The sequence below is a fragment of the Microtus oregoni genome, unplaced genomic scaffold, assembly GCF_018167655.1.
Source record: "Microtus oregoni isolate MIOR12 unplaced genomic scaffold, Mior012 000036F_ref0000092, whole genome shotgun sequence".
Classification (NCBI taxonomy): Eukaryota; Metazoa; Chordata; class Mammalia; order Rodentia; family Cricetidae; genus Microtus; species Microtus oregoni.
Genome location: NW_024543095.1, coordinates 22,398,602 through 22,421,285, shown reverse-complemented (window position 1 = coordinate 22,421,285; position 22,684 = coordinate 22,398,602). Strand labels below are relative to the sequence as shown.

Genomic DNA, 22,684 nt, shown 5'->3' with positions numbered 1-22,684 from the left:
AAGTTTTTATCAGTATTCTCTATAGCAGACATTAGAAACAAACTAAATATTCAACACAAAATATCAAGTAGATAAGCATAATATATTATAGTCATCAAAAGCTAATTTTGAATTACATGCTCATATTTTTAAAAATGTTCATAATGTCAAATTTAAAAAGAATAATAAACATATATGTTCACCGTGCACATAACTGAAAAAGAAGGCATATAGGAATAAAGTTATTCACCATTTGAACTTGGCATTATATTAAAATATAACTATAAACGTTGAAATATTTTCAATAATTTTAATGTGGAATCTAGAAAAGAATAAGATTTTTAAATCAAATAAATACAAAATATGTAAACTAAATTCATGTGAGAACAACTACTTCTTAAGACATCTAAAACTTGACAAATGTGGTAGCTTATACCTTTAATCCCAACACTTGAGAAGCAGAGGCAGTTGGATCTCTGTGAGTTGCAGCCAGCCTGGTCTCCTTAGCAAATTCCAGGTAAGTCAGGGCTGCATATTGAGACCCTGTCTCAGAAAGAAAAACATTATCTAATGATATTAAAAAAAAACAAACGAAAAAAGCTTATAGTATATAAAAGACTAGAAAAACCTAGGTATGGGACATAGTTATTTTTAAGCAAATTATACACTCAATGCTCATCAATCTCTAAACACTTTTTAGAAGTACCTTTAAATTCAAGCAATAGGCCTAATCATTAATTTGAGGGAAGTATAAAAAATAAGAGTATAAAATTCCTTAAAACTCTATCATGCAGGTGTAATGACATATTTATTGTTAATATAAACTTATCCTACGTTTCCAGATTCTTCAAACATTTGTAGATCCATTCATCCTCCTACAATGCCACAAGAAAAATTCCCAGAACACTGCTTAACCTTACATGTTCCAAGTTTAACTATAAAATTACTTTCACCCAATATATTTTCTCTCAATTTGTATACTATATAACATGCTTAATAAGCAAACCCAAAACTTCTCCCAATTACTGTGTTCACACAGTCTGTGTTAAATGAAGAAAGAGCACACTCTCAAAAGGCTTATGGCCAATGCTACTATATGTCATCCCTTTCCATCAAAAGTACCGTTCCGAAGGAAAAGAGCAAGTGTGAAACACGCTGAAGAATCACAGAATGTTGTCAGCACTCTCTGAGAATCTGGGACAGTTACTGTAAAGCTCTCAAACACAAAGGCATGCTCAGAGATGAAAGCAACCTTAGTGCTCTATATGACCTTGATCATTGCATGTCATTTGAGCATAGAAAATCCTCCTAGTCAGGTAACCACAGGTTAAAAAATGAATATTATGGGCAAATCTATATATTTCTCTTAAAATACATATTTCTCTCTATCTCAAGCCCTAATGACAAATTTGGGGAGCTCTTCAGATCCTAGCGGGAGAAAAAGTCTGTCCTGCAGACATAAACACCAAGAATCAACTGTGACATACAGAGAAAGCTCATCAACTAAACAGTGAACAATCTGAGTAAGTGAATCATCTGAGCAAGAGAGAGATTTAAAGGCTAAAGCCCAGTAAAAACCTTTCTGGGGGGACCGGGATCATGGGTGAGGTGGTGGCAGAGGCAGCGGCTACTTGGCAGGCGGGTTAAAGCTTCAGGGGCAGCCTCCACCATGATCCTGCTGGAGGTGAACAATCGCATCATCGAGGAGATCTCACTCTTGTTCCAGAATACGGCCTCCTGAAACAAACCAGAAACTGAAGAAGTAACATTTGCAGATTTTGATGGTGTTCTTTATTATATTTCAAATCCTAATGGAGACCAAACAAAAGTGATGGTCAATATTCCTTTGAAATTCTACAAGGAACTTCAGGTACATGGTGCTGATGAGTTATTAAAGAGAGTATACGGGAGTTTCTTGGTAAACCCAGACTTGGGATACAAAGTTTATTTGCTATATGACCTTGAAAATCTGCCTGCATCCAAGGATTTTATTGTGTAGCAGGCTGGCATGTTGAAGCAAAATTGCTTTGCCTTTGTCTTTGAGAAATACTTCCAGTTCCAAGAAGAGGGCAAGGAAGGAGAGAACAGAGCTTTTACCTTTGCTGGGAGGATGAGACCATGTATGTTGAATCTAAAAAAGATGCAGTCACAGTAGTCTTCAGCACGATGTTTAAGGATGATGACGATGTTGTCATTGGAAAGGTCTTCATGCAGGAGTTCAAAGAAGGACGACGAGCCCAGCACCCCAGGTCCTTTTTAGCCACAGGGAACCTCCTCTGGAGCTGAAAGTGATGCTGCCATGGGTGACAACAGGCTACATCACCTTCATGCTCTTCCCTTGCCACGCTAATTCCACTGCTAGAGACAACACCATCTGTTGTAATTGGAGCAGTGGGGCTGCGTCCCCAGCACCCCAGCCGCCTGCTAGCTTATGCCCTAAATAACAACACACAAACTGTGTTCATTTAAACACTGCTTGGCCCATTTCTATCTAGCCTCTTCTAGGCTAATTCTTGCACCTGGACTAGCCCATTTCCAATCATGTGTGTAGCACCCCAAAATGCGCTTACCAGGAAGATTCTAGCCTATGTCCATCCTGGGTCGGAGCTTCATCGCGTGTGTCTGCCTGGGAGTGGGGAGCATAGCATCTCCGAGCTCACTTCCTCTTCCTCCGAGCATTCTGTTCTGTTTACTCCTCCCACCTATGTTTTAACCTATCAGGGCCAAGCAGTTTCTTTATTGCTTAACCAATGAAATCAACAGATTGATACATGACACTCCCACATCATTTCTCCTTTTTTTGTTTAAGAATGGTGCCCAGACATGTGGATAACTGAATCCACTGAAAGCCTGAGAAAGCTTGGGAAAGAGTAAAGCATGTTTTCTTGGTAACAGCGATTTCTCGGGTCTGCTCTGCTTGATAGAGGCAAGCAAGCGCTCTCATCTAAGAGAGGCTTCTTGACTCAGCTTTAGCTGCAAATCCCTGCAGTTCATTAAGAGGTCCTACCACAAAACACTTAAACAGTGTTGATGAAAAGCTGAACGCATGCTTTTCGGTTTCCAGCCGTAGGAGGAAAAAAGCTGCGCCGTTTAAAAATGCCGGCTTTCGGGGCCATCCTGCCAGGGCAAACTCTGACTGTTTGAGGCAGGAGGTCCGGCTACAGAGAGAGGACTTGAGTGTTGTCTGTTGTAGCTTGTTTGATGGCAAGGACCTTGAAACACTGTAGACTTGTGGCACTGAATGAGGCTCTGGCCAGTACCTCAGCCACAATATTGGAATGGCAGAAAGCTAAGGAATGGGCTACATCTAGCCGGCAAAGCCACGGCTTTAGTCCTACTGAGATTGCTTGGTAAATTAAAGACTCATGTGGTCAGAAAAAGAGAGATATAGAGTAAAGAGAGATTCAAAGACAAAGAAAATTTTTAAATGATTTACTGTGTGTTAAAAATATATGCAGGCTAAAAGTTGAAGTTCTTAAAGTAAAAAAAAAAGGAAGAGAGTTGTTGGCTGTGGTAGTACACACCTTTAATCCCAACACTTGGGAGGCAGAGGGAGATTGACCTGTGTGACTTCAAGGTGTGGTAGCACACGCCTTTAATCCCAGTGCCTAGAAGGCAGAGACAAACAGATCTCTGTGAGTTCAAGGTGTGGTAGAGTACACCTTTAATCCCAATGCCTGGGAGGTAGAGACAGGCAGATCTCTGAGAGTTCAAGGACAGCCTGGGCCACAGAGTTATTCCAGGTCAAAGATATACAGAGAATATAAAATAGAAGTAAAAAGAAATGAAATAGAGATTAAAATAAAGCCACACGAAGATGGAAAATAGACAGAGAATTTTGATACTGTATGCTATTATGCTCTGTTTGAATTGTTTAAATGCTGAGGAAGGAGCAACAGCTGCTAAAAGATATTTGTTTATAAATGCTGCTGAACTAATCCAAAATAGATATTTTGAAAATGCCTTGACTTTGAAATTTGGATCTAAGGACATGATGCTTTGGAAAGGAGTTTCTTATTTTGTTTTCACAGAGGGTGAGAGTTTGTGGATTGCTTCCATCCCAATATGGTATGATAGACCACGCTCTCCTAAAAGGTTGCAGTGAACACCTTCAGAAAATTACTTCACTCAATTGACGACTGAGATGAACCTAGCTCACAGGTTATACCCTGAAATATCTGATTAACAGCGCCCCCATTCAGCAGGAAGCAGTTTGGAGAGAAATAACTGCGCCCATATTCCCAAATATTGTTTATAAATGTTCTTTTACATTTAAAGGGGGATATGATATAGATATGAATAATTTGCATTAGTATAGATTTTGCTTTATTGATAGAGATTTTTTTTTTTTTTTTTTTTTTTTTTTTTAGTTTTTTTCGAGACAGGGTTTCTCTGTGGCTTTGGAGCCTGTCCTGGAACTAGTTCTGTAGACCAGGCTGGTCTCGAACTCACAGAGATCCGCCTGTCTCTGCCTCCCGAGTACTGGGATTAAAGGCGTGCGCCACCATCGCCCGGCATTATTGATAGAGATTTAAGGTCAATTTTGTTATATGTATATGTATTTCTGATCTTGATTAAGGTATTGAGATTGTATAGTTCACTTAAAAATGTAATGTATATAGGTTGTTAATAGATAATCATAATAGTCAAGTCTGTAGTCATGTTAGTTAAGATTTTCTAGATGTACATAGATATATTTTAGATAGGCATTCTTCATATCTTTCAAAGATTATGGAATCTTTGGCATTTTAAATGTTTTAATAACTTAGGACTTTTCATGACAATGAGACATGTCTGCTCCTGGCAGCACCAATCTACTTCAAAAGAAGATGGGCATCGAAGAGGATCCTTATGGAGTTTGATAGCCATTTGGGCAAGAAACTGCTCTTGCCTGGACTATTGTATAAACTGGACACAGAGAACCCACAGAGAGAGGACTACTGAACTTGCCTAAAGGTGAGATGATCTTTTGGGGTTCCTGAGTCATGAAAGAGTCTACAAGACACTTTGCAGGACACAACAGATAGTGACTGAACTGACTTTGAAATGTCCTGCTTCATGGAAATGTCTCTGGATACCATGGGCCTGTAGGCCAAAGATGGATGCCCCAATGGTACAGAGAAACTTCAGATGACTGTCCAGGCAGCGAGATGTCTCTGTCATTTCTAGAGTTTGAAAGTTGCTTTTTTCTTGTTTGCTTACATAATATTGTATCTTTCTGGAGTCTCTGATGGAGTTAAGAATAGTTATTTATAGTTATAGTTTTCCTTAGTTATGATAAAGATTATTGTAATTTTTACTTGATAAGCGTTTTGTTATATGTAATTTTGCTATGTTAAAGTTAAAGCCTTCCTTTTTTTGTTTAAACAGAAAAAGGGGAAATGATGGAGGAAGGTCATTGGTTAAAAAATAAAGAAACTGCTTGGGTGCCCTCATAGGTTAAAACATAGGTGGGAGGAGTAAACAGAACAGAATGCTGGGAGGAAGAGGAAGTGAGCTCAGAGATGCCATGCTTCTCTCTCTGGGGCAGACACATGCGATGAAGCAAGCCGCCAGGTCAGACATGCTGAATCTTTCCCGGTAAGACTGGTGCTACACAGTTTATTAGAGATGGGTTGATCAGGATATCAGAATTAGCCAGTAAGGGCTAAAGCTAATGGGCCAAACAGTGTTTAAATGAATACAGTTTATGTGTAATTATTTCAGGGCATAAGCCATGCGGGCGGCCGAGGTGCTGGAGACGCAGCCCTGCTGCTATTACTACTACAACCATCAACCTGATCCACTTGTTCTGGGATTATCTGCACTACCACATTAAGTGCTCAAGGCCTATATTCATACACGAATGCAAGCAAAACCATCTGACTTCCTTAAGGTGCTCAACCGTGCACACCCAGATGCCGAGAAAAAAGTAATGAAAACATTCACGGGGAAGACATTTTCATCCCACTAATGCTTCGAACTGAGGAAGAAGCTCTGTTGATGGAAGGCTGGACTGCTTGCTACTGGATAATTGTAGCCCTTCATGTTGCACCTCTCCAGGTTCTTAAGGGATTCTCCGTTTGGGTTCCATTTTGTATGCAGAAACGAGCTGTGCTTGCAAGGACTTCACAGTTTCCAAGAATTTAAGAAAAAAATTTCCACTCGATCAATTTAATTCCCTTCTTTTACTTTTCCCTTTCTCACTCCCCTTCCTTTTCCTTTTTTCCAAGCTGTTTGTTTTGCAATATGTTACTGGTAATGAGTTGCAGATAATGCAATCGTAACTTGTATTCTTCTAAGTATTTGAGTTCAAAACTCCTGTATCTGAAGAAATACTGTTGGGGTCATTAATAAAGAAAATCTTTCTATCTAAAAAAAATCCAACAACCTTTCTGAAGGCCATTTTTCACCACTGTAGTGTTTCATGTTAGAAATAGACAAAAATATCGTACCTACAAGTAAGAAAACTCAGGTCGCCAGACTTGGTGACAAGTGTTTTTATCTAGTCATCTGGCTGGGCCAGTGAAAATGTTTGGAGAGAGTTATATCACAGCTAGCTATCCATAACAATGAGTTCAAGAAAGTCAATGAAATTTGTAGTATGCTTGTAGCCACTTCTGCAGCATTAAAATGATAGCATCTATGGCCACAGGAGTCAGGGGTGGGGTTACAAGGAGAACTGAGGATAGAAAGCACCAATCTGTTAGTGATGTAGTGTGGATACTAAAGTGATATTCCTGAACTGATAGATATTACCATTCCTTAGTGGTCAGGGATATCATCAATTTGTTGTCAGGAAGCCATAAATAAATAGACTTAGGAGGGCGGAGGAAGATGGCAGTGGGGGCTAGGTGATGAGTTGGCAGTGGTGAGTGGCTCAGGCACGGGGATGTGGGATGGAGGGGAAGGAGGAGATGGTGCCCCAATGCCATGGGAGAATGACCGGGCTGTGGGGGCTGGTGTGGCAGGTGCTGTAAGTGCTGTTCTGCCTGCAGAGCGCTCACCTCCTGGCTCTGCCTTTGCTTCCCCTGGAACTGGATCTGGAGCAGCTGCTGTTGTGCCGCCTCCACTGTGGTCCTAGCGCTGCTCGGCTTCTTGCTCAGCAAGCCCTGGCCATTGGCAGGAACCAGCATCATCACATGCACTCTCACTGTGCCCCAGGCTGGCTGCCACCCCACCCAGCCTGTGCTGGTATTCGGAGGATGGGTCCCTGAAGAAGCTGCTACTGTATATGGGCCTGGCGGTCACCAAGGAGGAGCATGAGCCCAGCTTCTCAGACACCGTGAGCCTCAGTGGTGTGGTGCATGGCCTTGGGGATCTCTACATTAGTGTCTAAGACCACCAAGGCCTATTCAAGAGAAATAACTCCAGATTGATGGATGAAATTTTTGAAACAGCAACAGGAACTTTTGGGCCGAGATTGTTCCAAATAATCACCAGAATTTGCAAGTAGTAATGACAAAGACGACCAAGTATTAAATTGCCCTTCAGCAGTGAAGGTGCTGTCCCCAGAAGATGAAAAAGTGTATATTCTGAGAGCTGCTCAGGACTTTTGCTCAGCAGCAGAGGACACCCAGAGATTTGGATGTAGATCTGCTAGACGGCTTAATTAGTTCGCATGGTTTCCCTGACTCTGAGTTAGTATTGAAGTTTGGTCCTGTGGACAGCACCTTAGGCTTCCTTTCCTGGCAAATGAGATTGGCCCGAGATATCTGCCTTCTCACCTAAACATCAGTTATGAGGACATTTTCTCTGCCCTTCATCAGAGTGCCTGGGAAAGTAATGGTTCCTGGTTGTGAAATATGACATCAGGCTTTTGTAGCAAAGGATCCAATTGATTCTGATGTTTACAAAGTACCTATAAAACCTTGTACACACCTTAAAAAATATCTAAGAAATCCAGGACCAAAGCCCCCATGATTCAGGCTTTTGTTATCCAAGTGTCCTACAGCATAAATGCCAACCTATTGCTCTGAAGGAACAACACACTAAGACAGTAAGAGGAGGCTGCAGAATATGATAAACTTTTGGCCAAGAGAATAAAAGAAGCCAGGAACAGATTGTCAAGAGATGTAGGTTGTCCTCACTGAGAGTTTCTACGTCTAAATCTCAGACCAGTCAAAAGTAAGAGTATTGGGGCCAGAGAGATGGCTCAGCAGTTAAGAAGATTGGCTGCTAAACCAGAGGACCCAGGTTCGATTCCCAGCATAGCAACTAACAATGATCTGCAACTCCAGTTCCCTTTTCTGGCCTCTGTGGACATTGTGTGAATGCAGTGCATAGACTACATGCAGGCAAAATAGCCATGTAAATTAAAAAGTAATAAAAAAGTATCTGAAACCAAGGTTTTATTGTAAGGGTTATAAAATAATAAATAAATAAAAAGTTTTATAGTTAAAAACCTGAAGCAGTTACTGCCTTACTTGATAAGTACAATTTTGAATCTTGAATTATTTCAAAGACATCAGAGTAGGCCTAATATTTATATTAATATATTTAAAGTATTTCCTAACATTATTACTCTAAAAGTATAATGCAGGTTCAAAAAGAAAAAAGTAAATAACCTGGTGTTATCAACCTCACTTCTGCTAGATTGAACAACATATCCTGAAGCAGGCCTTTTCTAGATTAGCAACTTAGTGCTAAAAGAGACACCAAGTTTCACTATGAAGAAAAATCACTTGGGAATTAAATATAAGCAAAATGTAACAAATATACTTACTCCTTCTGGAAAGCCATGCACAGAGGGGAACTGAATCCAAAGACCAAGCACATCTGTGCATCTGGGCTATATCCATTCTTCAGCAACGTTTCCACGCACTCTTCCCGTCCTCCAAACACTTCCCAGTAAACAGGGCTCACTTTGTCTGGACCAGCGTCACAGCCTGGTTAGTAAGCGGTATTAACAAGTCCAAGATCCTTCAAATACACAAACGGGAGGAATATTTACTATAGGCGATTTGTCTGTTGTCCTTGTTCACTATTATTTGTCTTACCACCATCATTACCTATGCTCCCAAATCCAATTTTATGTTTAGTATTTCAGAACCTAATAAATCATTAAAAATCAAAAATTTATGACATCTTGGTATATGCATGCAAATGGATAGAACTAGAAAAACCAATACTGAGTGAGGTAACCCAGACCCAGAAATATGAACATGATATGGACTCACTCATATGTTGATACAATCTGTAAAGCAAAAAGTAGGAGCCTATTGTATGATGAAATAAAGAAGATAACACACCATATTTTTCAGCATGAAAAAAATTCCAGTCCAAGTGATTCAAAAGCCTCACAAAAAACCATATATACTGAACCCGATAGAAGAAAAGCTAGGGAAGAGCCTGGAATGCATTGCCACAGGAGACTCCTTCCTAAACAAAGCAGTGATGGTGCAGGCACTAAGATCAACAATTCATAAAAGGGACCTCACAAAAACTAAAATCTCCTGGAAAGCAGAGACCACTGGCAGGCAAGAGGACAAAACAACTGCTTACAGCCTGGAAACTGATTTCCCCTAATCATACATCTAACAGTTGGATCAATCACAAATCTAAAAGGTCTGCAAGTCCATGTACAAGTCTGTGATCCCTGCTGCTGCCAGTTTTGGGGGCAAGGAAGCTTCTTCTGCATAATGGAGAATGAGAGACATTGAAGGCTGCTGGGACAACCTCTTCCACCGAACAAACAAATCAAAATAAAGACAGTGCAGAGAGGGCGCCTTTGAAGAGAGTCTAAAAATTGTGATAAAGATGCTGTAGGATATAGATCTTCACAAATGATGGGATTTCCTGTGTGACAGGGGGATGGGAAAGGACTCAGCAATCTTTAAGGATATGGCCACTGGGAGTTTGACCATGTTCCAATGAGTATACAAAAACACAAATTTGACATGGTGTATCTCTCTCTCTCTCTCTCTCTCTCTCTCTCTCTCTCTCCCTCTCTCTCTCTCTCTCTCAACGCAAAAAGTAAAAAGAGTTGATGGAAGAAGGTCATTTGTTAATTAAATAAAGTAACTGCTTGCCCTGATAGGTTAGAACATAGGTGGGTGGGGTAAACAGAACAGAATGCTGGGAGGAAGAGGAAGTGAGCTCAGAGACGCCATGCTCCCCTCTCCCGGGCAGACGCGATAGCTCTGCTCTTTGAGGCAGACGCCATGAAGCAAGCTGCCAGGTCAGACATGCTGAATTTTTCCCGGTAAGACTGATGCTACACAGATTATTAGAGATGGGTTGATCGGGATATCAGAATTAGCCAGTAAGGGCTAGAGCTAATGGGCCAAGCAGTGTTTAAAAGAATACAGTTTGTGTGTTGTTATTTCGGGTAAAGCTAGCCGGTGGCAGGAGCTGGGTGGTGGAATGCAACCCACAGCTCCCTTCAACAAAGAGTAAACTTTGGAGGAATGGGAAGAGAGTGTGAGCAGTGTACATTGATGAAATTCCCAATAATTAACAAACTAATAAAGAACTCAACATTAGACATCAACAAATCAAATAATCAATTTAAAATTGGGGTACAGATATAATCATAATTCTCCTTTGAGAAATCTCAAATGGCTGAGAAACACTTAAAGAGATGTTTGAAATGTATAGCAGTTAGTGAAATGTAAAATCAAAAGTACTTTGAGATTCTATTTTACATATGTCAGAATGACTAAGATCAATAGCCCAAGTGGCAGTTCATGCTTGTAAGGATGTAGAACAAGGGGACAATTCCTCCACTGCTTGTGGGAGATAAAATTGGTTATACAAATTTGGAATTCAATATGGATGTGCCAGGCTTTGTTGACTCTTCATGGAGGTCTTACCATTTGTGGGGATTGCATAAGGTTTGGTGCAGTGAAGTAGGGAGAACAGGAGAAGCTGGCCACTGGAGTTACCATGTCATTGGAGCTGGAGGAGATGCTCCAGTCCAACTTAGAGGCCATGCAGCCCCAGGTATTTAAAGAGCACAAGAAGCAGGTGTCTGTGTTCATTGTTGCCTAGATGGAGATTGAAGTCATATTTGCAATAACCTGCCACAGAGGGATGGCCTAGAGGCAGAAGACCAATTCCCTAAAAGAGATGGCTACTCCTGTGCCAGATGGAAGCTGCTGCCTCTGCCAAGGCGCTCTAGAACTCCTGGCTGCAGGCCTGAGGCAAGGATGGCTCTCCTCTCAGATCACACAGCCCCAGGGGAATCCTCTCCTTCAGGAGTCCCAAAGGCAAAGGAACAGAAAGTCCCTAGCAGGGCAAGGCCAGCCTGCTTTGGTGAGGCAAGGAATCCCTAGAGGCAATTGTGGCTGCCATGCCAGCAAGGCTGGCACCCCAGGTGTCTTTTGTTCTGGTGCTGAGTGCCTGCTGGGCCTTCTCCCTGAAGATTGGGAAGCTGGAAACGGTGAGAGACAAAGAGGCACCGCCATTGCTAAATGATTATGTGCCACCTCAGTCCTCCATCCACTGCAAATTTAGTTTCCTGCTGAAGAGTGCAGCTGGGCTGGGCTTTTCTCCTTCCAGATTCTGCTGACCATGTACCAGCAGCTGTGCTTGGTAAACTCACAGCTGGAGCCATGTCTGAGGGTCTTTCCCAAAGAGCCCTCTGACATAAGCATTGTGCTGTTCCAGGACATCCCTGAGATGACCAAGCAGATAACTGATGCTCTGTGTTACCAGCTCCAGGTCTACCTGGGTCATGGCCTGGACAAGTGCAGTTGGAAGATCCTTGCCCAGGTGCTCTTCACTGAGATCGCAGGGAGAGACAGACAGGGAGTGTAGCTTAGGGCTCAGGGCTTAGGGATTGGGGCATTTTAGCTGGAAGACTAGCTACTCAATTTCTTCTTCCAATTGGTTTAGGTGGTGCTTATACCTCTAGGGGCTATTCTTTTTCTGATTCATTCAGATGGTGCTACCTATAGAGTTTTCTATGGCCTAACATTGATAATGTACATGAATAGTATATGTGCACAGTAACTCAAATTAAATTGAAAGGCATAATTGTCTCTCCATAGGCAGCTTTCTCTTCTTTCCTAGGTTGCTGCTCCAGAAGTCATGACACACATCAGGCATGGACCAATAATTACACATAACTTATTTGAAAGAGTAACTACACATCAACATAAAATGTTTTCTCTTCAGGTAATAGTGACACAATGCAGAGAAAATGCAGGCATTCTATGAATAGTGCACAAGGTACTAGAAATTATATCCCATAGCCATAGTAACAAAACCCTAATGATATTGTCAAAAATAAACATGTTAATCAAGGGATTTGAATCAAAGACCCAGATACAAATCTGCATATATATGAATACCTGATATTTTATAAAGAAGCAAGAAATATACAATGGGAAACTGAAATATTCTTTAACAAATGGTGCCACTCTAACTGGATTTCAATGTGGAGAAGAAAGTAGAGAGCGCCATATTCATCAACCTGAGGAAATCTCCAGTCCAAGTGGTTCAAAAGCCTCACATAAAACCAATTGTAGTGCAGCTGTCAGAAGGAAGCTAGGGAAGAGCCTTGAATGCATTGAAATAGGAGACTACACTAAGGTCAACAATGAATAAATGGGACCTCACAAAACTTAAAATCTCCTGGAAAGCAGAGAACATGTGGCAATAGACTGAAAAATGATTTTCCCTAACTCCACAACTAATAGAGGCCTCACGTCCCAAATACATAAATATGGAAGTCCATGTGAAATTTCGTGATCCCTGCTGCTGCTAGTTGCTTGGGGCAAGGAAGCTTCTTTTGCAGAACCATGATTGAGAATGAGAGACATTGCAGGTTGGTGTAACACCTACTCCCCGCAAACAAACAAATCAAAATAAAAACAGTCCAGACAGGGAGCTATTAAAGAGAGTCCTTAAAATTGTGATAAAGATGTTGAAGTATATAGACTTTAATAAATGATGGGTTTTCGTGTGGTGAAGGGGGCTGAACAACAACAAAAAAATCCTTTAGCTACATGATAATCAAAACAATATACATGCAGAATTAAGAAATAATACTAACAGCTGCACAGGTAATAGGTCTAGTAACATATAAATGCAGACCTATTAGAATACACCTGACTTTTCAATGGAAACAATGTAAGCCAGAAGGTCCCGGTTGAGCCCTATGAAGACATTAATAGGCCATGGATGCCAGCTAGTATACACAGTGAACTTTCATTTACCATAAATGGAGAAAAGACAGGAACAGATTTAAATAATGTGTAGCTACAAATCTATACCAATAGAAAGTACTAGAAGTAAAATTTCAATCCAAGGAAGTCAACTACATTCACAAAATCACAGAAAATAGAGGATCTCACAGTAGTAAATCCCAAATAAAAAAAAAGCAAAGACAATAATGTCACCACTAACAAAAAGTAAAATAACAGGAACTAGCAATCACTTGTCATTAATATCCCTTAGTATAAATGGTCTCAAGTCACTTATGAAAAGACACAGACTAACAGATTGGATACAAAAACATAATTTATTCTTCTGCTGCATACAAGAAGCACATCTCAACCTCAAAGACAGACATCGCCTCAGAAAAGGGTTGAGAAAATTTTCTAATAAAAATGACCTAAGATCAAGCTGGTGTAGCTATTCAAATATCTAACACAATAGACTTCAAACTAAAATCAATCAAAAGAGAAAAAGAAGGACATTTAATGTTAGTCACAAGAAAAATCCATCAAGAGGAAATCTCAATACTGAACATGTATGTGTCAAATACAAGGGCACCTTCATATGTACAAGAAACACTTCTAAGACTTACATCACATTTTATGCCACACATACTAATAGTAGGTGGCCACAACACTTCCCTCTCACCATTGGATAGGTCTGACAGACAGAAACTTAACAGAGAAATAAGAAAACAAACAGATGTTATGACTCAAATGGACTTAATACACATCTATAGGATATTCCATCCAAAGATATAAGAGCATATTTTCTTTTCTTCTCTACACCCCATGGAATTTTCTCAAAATTGACCATATACTCAATAAAAAAAGAAAACCTCAACAGATTCCAAAAATAATTGAATAACCCCATGTGTCTTATGGGATAACCATGAATAGAAGTTAGCATTCATCACCCACACTAATTTCCTAACCCACAAACATATGAAAATTGAGTAATACTTATCTGAATCACAAATGGGTCAAGGAAAAGACAAAGAAAGAAATTAAAACTTTGTAAAGTTCAATGAAAATGACCACACAACGTACCCAAAGTTATGGGACACAATGAAAGCAGTGTTAAGAGGAAAGTTCATACCACTAAATGCCTATATAAAAAAGCTGGAAAAATCCCAGATTAGAAAGTTAACAGTCCACCTGTAAGCTCTAGAACAAAGAGAAGAAAACTCACCCAGGAGAACTAGATGACAGGAAATAATGTAATTGAGAGATGAGATTAATGAAATAGAAAGAAAGAAAGAAAACAGTACAAAGAATCAATGTGACAAAGCATTGATTCTTCGAGAAAAATCACAAAATTGAAAAATGTGATTCCAAACTAACGAAACTTCATAAAGAATATACAAATTAAAAAAGGAGAAATCAAAAAGAGGACATAAATCAGACATGGAGCAAATCTAGGGAATTATGAGGTCATATTTTTAATACCTCTACTTCAAAAAAAATGAAAAACTTAGAAAATTTTCTGGTAAGTATCACATACCAAAATTTAATTAAGAGCAGATAAGCAAAATCAATGGAAATATAACCACTCGGGAAATAAAAACAGTCATTAAAAGTCTCCCACACAAAAAGTATGTACCAGATGGTTTCAGCTCATAATTTTACAAACTTTTCAAAGAAGAACTAATAGCAATATTCCTTAAATGGTTCCATACAACAGAAACAGAAGGAACAATGCCAAGCTCTATTTATGAGGCTACAGTTACCCTGATACAGAAACCACAAAAAGACACTGTTAAGAAGAATTACAGATCAATCTCACTCAAGAACATTGATGCCAAAATACTCAGTAAAATCCTGGCAAACCGAGTCCAAGAACATATCAAATATATCATCCACCATGACCAAGTTGTCTTCATCCCAGAGATACAGGAATGGTTCAACATATGAAAATGTATTAACATAATCCACCATATGAACAAACGGAAAGAAAAAAAACCACATGATCATCACATTAGATGCTGAAGAAGCCTTCCTCAGAGTTCAACACCCCTTCATGATAGAAGTCTCGGAGAGAGCAAGGATACAAGGACACAACTAAACATAATAAAGGCAACAAACAGCAACACAACAGCCACCATCAAACTCAGCGGAGAGGACTCAAAGCAGTCCAACTGAAATCGGGAACAAGACAAGGTAGTCCACTCTGCATATCTATGCATAGAGTAATTAAAGTTCTATCTAGAGCAATAAGACAGCAAAAAGACATGAAGGGGAAACAAATTGGAAAAGAAGAAGTCAAACTCTCACTAAAAAGAAGGAATGAAAAGGAGAAATGGAAATGGCACCAAATTACACAGCCTGGCAGACAGAACCTATACATGCCTGCCAACTTCCTATCTAAAAGAAAGAATACACACGCTGTTTTTCAGTGTAAAAAGCGGCATTTTGGACATACTGGCTGTCAGATCAACTCCAAACCTAGGTGTGAGGAGACATTGGCTGAACGTGAATGTCTGGCTGGGCCCTAGCATTTCTAAATCTACTTTTAACCAGATGCCAGTGGAGTCTTACTGTTAGGAAAACTGAGCCGCACTTCAGTGAAGTCTTTCTGGGTAACGTTTACTGCTCTCCCATGGGGGAAACACGGCTCACCAGTGGCTGCCTCCGAGACAGGAAAAAGAGGCGCTTTTCTCATCATGCAGGTTCCTCATACAGCACTGACCCCAGTGAGAGGCAGACAGGACAGCTGACAGCAAACTGAACTGCAGGTGTCGGGGCTCAGAGGCCACAATTCCTGCTCTCCCAACTGTCTTCTGGACAGTTGTCTGCACATGCCTAAGTACGCATGCGCAGAGCTCCTGGGGAAGGCTGGGCTCTGCACAGCCCTGGGCACTCACTGTACAACCTCAGAGTGTGAGAAATCAGCATAGTCATGAAGGGTGGGCCCTTGAGAGCCAAGGCTGGGGCTGATGAGGGTGGTGAGGGAGAGGTGAGGGTGGTGAGGGTTAAGGTGACAGAGGTGAGGGAGGGGGTGCGAGGGATCCCATTCCAGGGTTGGAGTGGGATGTTTGCATTTGGGAGGACTGGCTGCCAGCTCAGTGGGTGGGGTGCAGCTATGAGTCAGTTGAATTCCCAGTCCTCTATGCATAGCACAGGCTGTGAAGTGACAGGGAAGCTTATACTACTGATAGGCTGTTTGGCTTTTCTTTCTTTCGCTCATGATCTAAGTGACATTTTGACAATCATTTTCTTTCGTCACTATTAATAAAGGTTAAAACTTACAGTGTTTTAGACTTTCAGATACCCGTCTACAAGTGCATGCATAGTCCTCTATGGTGGTATCTAGAAATCCTCAGGTGTACTTCAGGAAGAATTTGAAAGTTCCATTTGTTTGTGTAGAATAATGCAAAGACATAGCAACAGAGCACAGGACACTAAAACTCCAGTATTGCAGGGCCCTTGAAAGGGTATCACCAGATGCACCATGATGTCAAATGAGGTGGTTTGTTGTTGTTGTTGTTGAGGTGGTGGTGGTGATGGTGTGTGTGTGTGTGTGTGTGTGTGTGTGTGTGTGTGTGTGCTCTGAGGAGTGAATGAGTCCCAGTCCTAGAGTCATGGAGATCACTGTGAGCAGTCCCATGAGTCTCAAGGAACTGTCAGTGACTTGGTAATTAGGTTTTCATGAGAATTGCAGTGCAAATAAATAAATAAATGAAAAAAAAATTGCTGTTCAAAGAGTTGCACTAAAATAGCAATAATAGATAAAGTCGATTCACATCTCTTCTTCATTTCATTGCTAAAAGAATCATCTAAGCAGGGTGTTTCAAATAATTATTCTACTCTTTGAATCTATCATTTGTTCTGACTATGTACACACATGGCCAACAGTGCTGGCTTCTCTTGCAGAGGTCGCAACACATCAAGTGGCTCACGACCATCTCTACCTACATCTCCATGGAATCAGACACCTTCTTCCCCTCTGAGGGTATGTGTACTCAGACGACATAATCTCACACTACAAATATATACTCATAAAGAAAAAAATAAATACTTGAAAGAGAATATATATACATAATATATGTTTGGAGATTATTCTAAATAGAGATACCTTTTCCTCAATGTATTCACTGACAAAAATGTCAATTTAAGAGGCTCAACAAACAAACTATTTTATGCTTGTGGGTATGACTTGCAGATTATCTTTCTATCATTGTGTATAATTAATATAATAACAGCATATATGATAGAGCTTAATTTACTGAACACTAACTAAGAATAGTTACTTTACTATGTTGTATATTTAAATTTAGGTACACGTTATAAAGAAGTTCATATTGGAACTGGATCTTAATCAGTGTGCAAAGCAGTTGCTATGCAAATGTTAGGCCCTGAGTGCAGATTAACAGAACACACACAGAAGAGAATGCAGTGACAGGATTCTGTATTCCCAGTACCCTTAGAAGGAGGTAGTGGTGGGTATGTGCTGTAGGAAGTCTTACAGCTGGTGGTAACCTGCCCACTAGAGCGTGGCCTCTTATATTATATATACCTCTGTGGAGCATGCTTTCAGCCTCTTTTCAGGACTCTCTGTTCCCGTTGTGGGTTTCATTTTCTGATCTCCATTCAAATGGAGTATTCTGATTTGTGAGTTTGCCCCTAAATAACTAACCCTCTATTTCTCAGTTCTGAGATAGTGTGGGATTTCTTTTATGCATCCATCCACACTTGGGAATTTCATAAAATGTACACTGAGCACACACTCTTCACATTCCTCCCAGTTGTATCTTTCTACACTTCTCCCCTTTCAAAACAAAAAGGAGAAAAAATACACCAAGCTGAATACATGTTTCACATATATTTATAGGAACATGGTCAAACAGTGTTCAGATCATTAAAGATTGCTAATTCAATTCCCAGCCTCCTGCCCCACAGAAATACCCATCATTTGTGAAGATCTATACACTTCAGCAACTTTATCACATTTTTAAGACTCTCTGCAATAACTTCCTGTCTGGACTGCTTGACCCATTAGCTACATACATACATATATACATACATAAATACATACACACATACATACACAAATTCATACAATGTGTGTTTGTATATGTACAGACACACATGCTCTTCTTGTACACTATCAATGTACACACACATACATACATACACACACATACATACATAAATTCATACAATGTGTGTTTGTGTATGAACAGACACACATGCTCTTCTTGTACATTATCAATGTTAGGCCATAGAAAACTGTATATGTAACACCAACTGAGTCAATCAGAACAAGAATAGTCCCTAGAGCCACAAGCACTACCTGAAACAAAGGAAGAAGAGGTGAGTGATTAGTATCTTAGCCCCATTCCCGACACCCTAAGCCCTAAGCCACTCACTCTCCCTGCCAGTTTCACCCTGTGGGTCTTGGTGAAGAGCACCTGGGAAAGGACCTTCCAACTGCACATGTCCAGGCCTCAGCCCAGGTAGACCTGGAGCTGGTAACACAGAGCATTGAACTCATGCTTGGTCTTCTTGGAGTTACCCCCAACAGAGCCCTGCACATGACAGAGGGTGCTTAGGAGAGACCATGAGACAAGGCTCCAGCTGAAAGTTTACCAAGCACAGCTGCTGGTGCACAGACAGCAGAACCTGGAAGGAGAAGAAGCCGGCCCAGGTGCACTCTTCAGGCAGAAACTCCTGAACATGAGCTCTGCAGTGGAAGGAAGGCGGCTGTGGCTCCTAGTCTGTGAGCAGCAGTGGCACCTAGTCCTCCCACACCATTTCAGAGACCTAGGTCTTCTTGCAGACCGCCAGCAGGTACTCACCACTGGCGAGGAAGAAACCAGGGGCTCCGGAGGGTGCTGGGACTGCATCTCCAGATACCTTGCCTCAGTGAAGTCCTCTTACCTTGCCCTGCACAGGACCATGGAGGGGATTCTCTGGTCGTTTGCTGGCCTGACACAAGAGAAAAGAGAATTCCCCCTGGTTGCATGCACTGAACACAGAGCCATCCTCAGCCCAGGCTGGGCTCCTATGCGGCCTGGGGCTTGGAAGCACCATGGCAGAGGCAGGGGCTTCCATCTGGCTCAGGAGTCCCCATCTGTTCCCGGGAACCGCTCCTCGGCCTCTGGGCCGCCCTGCTCTGGCAGTGGATGTCAAAATTGCCTTCAGTCTTGTTCCAGGCCACAGTGAACATGAACTCGAGCTACTAGCTCTCCATGAATACATGGGGCCACACTGCCACCCAGTCAGACATGAGTGTCTCCTCCAACTCCAACAACATGGTAACTCGAGTGGCCGGCTTCTCCTGTTCTCTCTACCTCAATGCACCCGACCATATCTACTCACCAGAAAAGGTAAGGCCTCCATGAGGAGTCAACAAAGCCTGCACATCCATATTGATTTCCATAACGGTTATACAAGTTTTATCACCCACAAGCAATGGACAAATGTTCCCCATGCTCTACATCCTAACCAGCATGAGCTGTCACTTGTGCTATTGATCTTAGTCATTCTGACAGATGTTCAATAGAATCTCAAACTAGTTTTGACTTTAAATTTCCTTAATTGCTAAAAATGTTGAACATTTCTTTGGGCTTTTCTCAGTCATTTGAGATTTCTCTATGGAGAATTATGTTTATATCTGTAACCCAGTTTAATTGGATTAATTCATTTGTTGATGTCTACTTTCATGAGTTCTTTTTGCCTCAATACAATAAGTTGGTTAATTACTTGGGAATTTCATACTGAGCACTGAGCACACTCTCTTCCCATTCCTCCCAGGCTTACCTTTCTACCCTTTTCCGTTTTCAAAGAATAAAAATAAAAATGAGAAAAAAAATACACCAATCCAAATTTGTGTCTCTCATGTACTCAGTGGAGTATGGTCAAACTCACAGTGTCCAGATCCTTAAAGATTGCTAAGTTTATTCCCAGACCCTGCCCCACAAAAAAAAAAACAAAAACAAAAACAAAAAACAAACAAACAAAGAAAAAAACCCATCATTTGTGAAGATCTATATACTTCAGCAACTTTATCAAATTTTCAAAGATTTTCCTCCATACTCCCTGCCTGGACTGGTTTTATATTGATTTGTTTGTGGGGAGAGGTTGTCACAGAGCCTTCAATGTCTCTCATTCATTGGCACCAGCAGTCAGGAATGCCCCAACCTGCCCTTGCGAACAGCAGAGGAAGCCATCAGCTGCCACCCCTACAGCCCCATACCTGCCCAGGACGAGAGCCCCTGAAACCTCGGGCTTGGGAAGGAATAATAAAGGGTCTACAAAAGAAGATTCCTTGCCCCTAAAATCTGGCAGCAACAGGGATCACAGATTTCCACATGGACTTCCAGTGCTTAGATATTTGTGATGTGAGCCCTCTATTAGATGTGGAGTTAGGGAGAATCCTTTTCTAGGCTGTAAGCTGCTGTTTTATCCTATTGCCAGCATTCTCTGCTTTCCAGGAGAAAACTGGAAAGCTGGTTTTGAGAGGTCTCATTTACTTATTGTTGATCTTAGTGCCCGCACTATCAGTAAACATTTTGTTTAAGAAGTAGTCTCCTCTGTCAATTTACTCCAGACTATTCCCTAGTTTCTTTTCTGTCTAGTTCAGTAAAAATGGATTTAGGTGAGGCTTTTGAATCACTTGGACTGGAGGTTTGTTAGGGCTGACAAATAAGGTGCTATCTCCTTTCTTCTGCACATGGAATCCAGTTAGACTGGCACCATTTGTTAAAGATATTTCTCATGTGCATTGCATATTTCTGGCTTCTTTATAAAATATCAGGTGTTCATAAGTATGTGGATTTGTGTCTTGAGCTTTCATTCAAATTCCTTAATTAACACGTCTATTTTTGACATTATCATGAGGATTTCATTACTATAGCTGTGTAAAATAACTTCTAATACCATCTGCACTATTCATATAATGCCTATGATGCCTATGTTTTCTCTATATTTTGTCACTGTTTTTACATGAAGGGAAAACTTTGTTATCTAGATGTGTAGTTACACTTTCAAATAAGTTATATGGAATTATTGGTCCATGCCTAGTGTATGTCATGTCATGACTTCTGGAGGAGTCTCTATTGAGAGATTCTTAAACTTTTCAATTTAATTTTATTTAATTGTGCACATAACATATATGTATATATAACTATGTATACACACATAAATATATGCAGCAACACACATGAACACACACATATACTATTCATATACATTATCCCTGTTAGGCCATAAAAAACTGTACACATAACAGCACCTGAATGAATCAAAAGAAGAATAGCCCCTTGAGATGCAAGTACCAACTGAACCAAAGAAGAAGAGGTGAGTGATTAGTCTCCCAGCAAAAATGCCCCAATCCCTATACCTAAGTCCTAAGACACTCTTCCTGCCTTTCTCTCCCTGTGTGTCTTGGTGAAGAGCACCTGGGAAATGATCTTCCAACCGCACTTGTCTAGGCCCTGGCCCAGGTAGACCTGGAGTTGGTTGGTCTTCTCGGGAGTACCTCCAAAGAGCACTGTGCCCATGCCAGAGGGCTCTTCGGGGAAGACCCACAGACAGGGCTCCAGCGGTGAGTTTACCAATCACAGCTGCTAGTGCATGGACAGTAGAACCTGGAAGGGGAAGAAGTCAGCCCAGCTACACTCTTCAGCCAGATACTTCAGCTATGCTGTGGAAGGACGGCGGCTGCTCCTCCTAGTCTGTGAGCAGTGGTGGTGCCTCTCCCTCCCTCACCATTCCAGGCACCTTAGTCTTCTGGGAGACTGCTCTGCAGTCACTCACCACAGGCACCAAAGACACCAGTGACACCAGGGGGGCTGGCATGGCAGCCAGGACCACATTTTGGGATTCCTTGCCTTTGGGAAGCAGTTGGCCTTGCCCTGGGAGAAGCTAAGGAGGGGCCTCTCTGGTCCTTTGGGTGCAGAATCCTGAAGAGGAGAGGATTCCTCTGGGGCTGTGTGTGCTGAGCATAGAGCCATCCTCAGCCCAGGCTGGGCTCTTCTGCCTCCAGGGCTTGGGAGTGCCAAGGCAGAGGCAGTGGCTTTCTTCTGGCTTAGGTGTCCCCATCCTTTCACTGGAACAAGAAACACACCTCAACCTCAGGACAGACACTACATCAGAGTAAAGGGTTGGAAAAGATTTTCCAATCAAATGGACCTAAAAAACATGCGGGAGTAGCTATCCTAATATCTAACAAAATTGATATCAAACAAAATCATTCAAAAGAGATAGAGAAGGACACTTTATACTCATAGCAGGAACAATTCATCAAGATGTAGTCTCAGTCCTGAATATCTATGCCCTCCATCCAAGAGCAACCACATATGTAAATGAAACTTTACTAAAACTTAAAATTGCACATCTAACCCCATACACTAATAATAGGAGATTTAAACACTCCTCTCATGACAGTGGACAGGACAAATAGACAGAAATGTACAGAGAAATAAGAGAACTAACAGATGTAATGAATCAAATGAAATTAACAGACATTTATAGAACATGGCAACCAAACAAAAGAGAATATTCCTTCTCAGCACCTCATGGAACCTGCTCTAAAATTGATCACATCCTCGGTAACAAAG

General features: G+C 41.1%; 2 pseudogenes; both read left to right on the top strand.

Annotated features, from left to right (window-relative positions):
* The first annotated feature begins 1,648 nt into the window (after positions 1-1,648).
* On the top strand, positions 1,649-5,932 carry LOC121432839 (annotated as a pseudogene).
* Positions 5,933-6,899: 967 nt separating this feature from the next.
* LOC121432837 lies at positions 6,900-7,760 on the top strand (annotated as a pseudogene).
* Positions 7,761-22,684: the final 14,924 nt, after the last annotated feature.